Here is a 4,567-nt window from a genome sequence, read left to right on the forward strand (position 1 = left end):
AAAGTACTGGTAATGTGGGTTTTGTTCTGAGGCTTCTTGTCTTGGCCTATTGGTGGCCACCATCTTACAGTGTGCTCAGAGAGAGAGAGAGAAAGAGAGAGAGCTCTTTAGTGTCTCTTCTTTTAAAGGCACTAATGTTATCAAACCAAGGCTCCACTCTTATAAATGCATCTAACCCAAATCACTTCCCAAAGCCTCATCTCCAAATATCATATTGGGAGTTAAGGCTTCAACATTTGAATTTTTAAGGGGAAAAAACATGCAACCCATAATACCAGGTCAACTAATACCGTGTGACTAAAAGCACCTACTTTAAACTGCATGACTTGTCTTTCTAGCATGGCCAGCCCCACATTAAGATCCAGTGTGGCCAGACACCCACCCTAAACAAAAGCAGATCATTGCATAGAGCGGAAGGCAAAGGCCAGACCTTTCTTTGGGAAAGGTCAAATTCTTTACCACAGAAGTGGTAGACACATATACAAATGTACATATATTTTATATATATACACACTCACACACACACACACACACACACACACATGCATGTGTGTGTGTGTGTGTGTGTGTGTATGCTATTTTCTTAAATGGGTTTAACTTACTAAAGTGAAATAAAGGAACAGCTTTATTCATTTTTTTCACCTTTCACTGTCTTGTGATATAGACTCTCCTTTCCCCACCTGATGACAATATCTCTGGCAGATCCTGTAGCTATATATAGTGACTGTCAACTATAAAATGATTGGTTTGATCTTAAATAAAATTTAAAGCTATTCTTCTTCCTCTCTTCATACCAAATCTGTGGGCCAGTACCTGCAGTAGAGATGAGGCCTTGTCTTGTTCCCGCCCCCCCACTACTTCTTTTCCAATGTTTTAATATATTTCCAAGATAGAATTTGGATGCAACAGAGAAATAGAGCAAATACTGTATTGGTTGGATCCTACTGTAATCTGGTTGTCAGTACACTCTATCATGTCAGACATCCATGTATTCTTATAGGCTCATACACAGCAGATCAAACTTTTTGGTTGGTCTCTTTCCACTCTTTTCTTAGTTGTTTCCCAGGACACAGCTCCAGATCAAGTTGTTTACCCACAGTGGCATCGTCATGGCCCAAGGGAACTCATGCCTTTTGGCTCCACAAAATGTTGTAGGGCTGCTTGCTTCCTATGCTGTCTTCTCTCTTTTCTTTGTCATTATGTTTACCAAGGCTTGTTTCCCAAGACAAGTGTGTGCTAGTCTTTCTCTTCACATGTACCCCCAAATCCTGGGGACTTATGTCAGTTTTTCGTAAGAATTCTCTTATGTCCTATGTCATTAGGTTTGTATCTCAGAAAGCATAAGATCTCGAGTGTGAGAATGATGCTAACACTCTCATAGACCTCTCATCTTTATGAATAATTCTTTTGGACCTCTTTCTTCATTTGATGATGGTGGGACAGTAGAGATGCAGAAGAAAAAAAAAGAGAGAGGCCACAACATTCTCTACTTTTATAGTTCCTTTAAGCAATTTTCTCAATGAATTTTTCAGTTATTTTTAACAGAGACTGAAAGTGGTAATGATAGTTGAAGGAGCAATTTAATCACTTTAATAAATTCAGTTTACTATGTTTATAGCTCTCTTTGAATGTGGGAGTAATATATCACCTACTGTTGGCAGTTTTGGAGATTTAGCCAAAATTTCCAAGTTGACAGGAAATGTTTCATTCAACATCCTGTAACATATGGCATGTATTACTAAGCTCATTTGCTGCCCAGAAAAACTAAGGTGTATTAAACTTAGATATACTTAGGGAAAATTATTATTTCTGACTGATAGATATTACTCTAATCTAGAATTTCCTAATGCTGGTTTAGAGAAACTGCCTTCCAAATGTGAGATCATCAGACTCTCAGCATATTAAAGATTCTGAGACATCACAACAATGCTCTGTACCAAATCATCCCAAAATTTAGTGGATTATGATAACATTCATTTATTCTTGTGCATCTGTGTGTCATCTGAGGCTTTGCTGATCTCATTTGAACTTGGCTACATAGAACTCTGCAGGCAGTGGTGAATGAACTCTTCTGGCAAACTGTTACTTCTACCCATATGTTCTTGGTCAAAGGAAGTTATTTGGTTACGCGTGAAGTCAAGGGGTGGTGAAACATACCCATGATGAAGTCGACGGCAAGCATGTGGATGCAATGAGAGGAAAAGCATCAGGGAAATAATTCAATCTCAAAAAATGGACAAAAAACTACCTCTTGGGTCAGAGATATGTTCTAATGGATTACATCAACAACTAGTAAAGTTACTTCAAATAAGTGATGATGAAGTCATTAAATATGCTTCAAACCTAAGAGTTGGAACCTATCTGTGCTACCTTTTATCTGAATGATCATAGGTAAGACACTTTACTTCTCTAAAGTTTAACTTCCTCATATACAAATCTACAGAATAATAAATTACATGTCACTGAAAAGTGGTGATGAATAAAAGGATAACATGAATGATTAAATAATTCTTAATTTTCTGTATTGTTTATTCTTTACCAGCATCATCTGTATATTAAATTTCACAAGTGTCATGTCTTTTCTTAGTATATTCAACTCTTCTTCAGTTTTGAATAGTAGTTGTGAACTTTTCAATGCTTAATAATCTCCATCCCCAACTTCTTTTCTTCCTCATTACCTCCAGCTCCTTCTGGGTTGCAATCATCTCAGACTTAAATAGTCTCAATAGCTTCCTAACTGAGCTTCTCATATTTCCTATTGCCTTACTACCTACCAGCTCATTCTCCCCAATGTAGTAATGTGGTACTTTTAAGAGAAATTTACAGATGTACAGATATCATGCACATGTGCAGATGTTATCTGTACAGATATAACACATATGTACAGATAACATGCACATTTCAATGTTCTCAAAAAGACCCAAATAATTAACAAAAGATACAAGATACCAAGTGTTCCCTATTATTTGTTATCCATTTTCCTCCAACTCTTGCAATATCCTTCCCCTCAGTCTTTGTACAACAACTACATCAATCTCTCAAACAGCCAAGCTCTTTCCTATCCTCGCCTTTTCAGAGACTGTTTCCTCTTCTAAGAGTTATAGCTCCCTTCACTAATTAAGTTTCTCTCTTCTTCATGTTTCAGTCAATCATGACTTCCTGGGGCAAGTCTTTTTGATAACCTCCCACCTTGGTCATTTCACTCATTATAAGTTCTCCTAATTATCATGTACCCTCTTGACACATTTGCAGGGTAGGAAAAAAAATCCTCTCCTCAACTCATTTTAGGTTCTCTAGCTGGGGCTCTGTAAATTAGACTATCTAAAGACAAATTAACAAGAGGAAAACAAATACAGGTTATTAACAAATGCATCATGCATGCATACACGAGAGTACTCAGTGATGAGTAAACACAGAGGGTGTTTAGAACTTAGACTTACATGCCATACAAAGCCAAAAAAAAAGGAAAGGGGCCTTGGAATTTAACAGGAGGGTGACCAGAAAAAAGTATAGTGAATAGGGTTGCTTAGTGAGGTTTGTTGCACATTTGTCAGTCAGTGTGATAATTTCTCCATTGATAAGAGTTGTTGAGAGTCCTTCTTTTCAAATATGGGAGAAGGAGACACATTTTGCGAATAGAAATTTCCTTTATAAGTGGACATTTCCTTTATAAAAGAAAAACTTGTTCCCTGTTTTTATTAAAGCCTACAGCACCTGGTATTCCCAGGTGGTCTCTCATCCAAGTAATAACGAGGCCTGACCCTGCATAACTTCAGAAATCAGATGAGATTGGGTGCATTCAGGGTGGTATGGCTGTAGACTTAGACCTTTTCCTTTATCTGCTAGTCCTCAATGTCCTTTAGCTCAAAATAATCCATATGCCAAAGAGGCATATTTTGTAGTGGCATATTCTGGTACCATTCACATTATCGATTACAATGGTAATGTCATATTTCTTTGTGTGACTATTTGATTAATATCTTTTGTGAGCAAGTAAAGCAGCTACCAAAGTAACACTCTTGAATACATTTGTGTCTTTCCACAATGCCAGATTTATTGAGTGGAACCTTCTCAGATTGAAGAGGAATTTTCCACTCAAATGGCTAACCTTGTAATCAGCTCTTTGTCCTGCTTCTGTGGACATGCTTGCTGCATAGGCCGAAAGGCAGAGTAATCTCAAGATCAACTGAGGACTCGCCCTCCCTGTGATTGTTCTGTCTCGATAATAGATGTATTACCTAAATTCCTGTTCAAAAATCACATGTTCTGTAACTGCCTGTAACCCATGGCAACTCCATGGTCTGTAACCATCTGAGGACAAATCAACCAACCAGCCCATGCCAATTGTAACAAAGTGGATATAAAAGCAAAATTGCCCCTGAGCTCAGGGCCCAGATCTTCAGAGCACTAGCTCTTCTGGGATTGCTGACTTAATAAACCTGAGTTCTCCAACTCTCTGAGTGGTGCTTGCTTTCTTGCAGGTTTTGTTTCGCAACATTTCTTCAACAAGATAACCAATCAGGTACTCACGCAGGTTAACACACAACACAGAGAGGGGAAGTACAGA

The 4,567-nt window shown here is 38.0% G+C and overlaps 1 pseudogene; it reads right to left on the reverse strand.

The window, feature by feature from the left end:
• Positions 1-3,702: 3,702 nt before the first annotated feature.
• LOC112471550 lies at positions 3,703-3,821 on the reverse strand (annotated as a pseudogene).
• Positions 3,822-4,567: the final 746 nt, after the last annotated feature.

This window comes from Pteropus alecto, unplaced genomic scaffold (assembly GCF_000325575.1).
Source record: "Pteropus alecto unplaced genomic scaffold, ASM32557v1 scaffold57, whole genome shotgun sequence".
Classification (NCBI taxonomy): domain Eukaryota; kingdom Metazoa; phylum Chordata; class Mammalia; order Chiroptera; family Pteropodidae; genus Pteropus; species Pteropus alecto.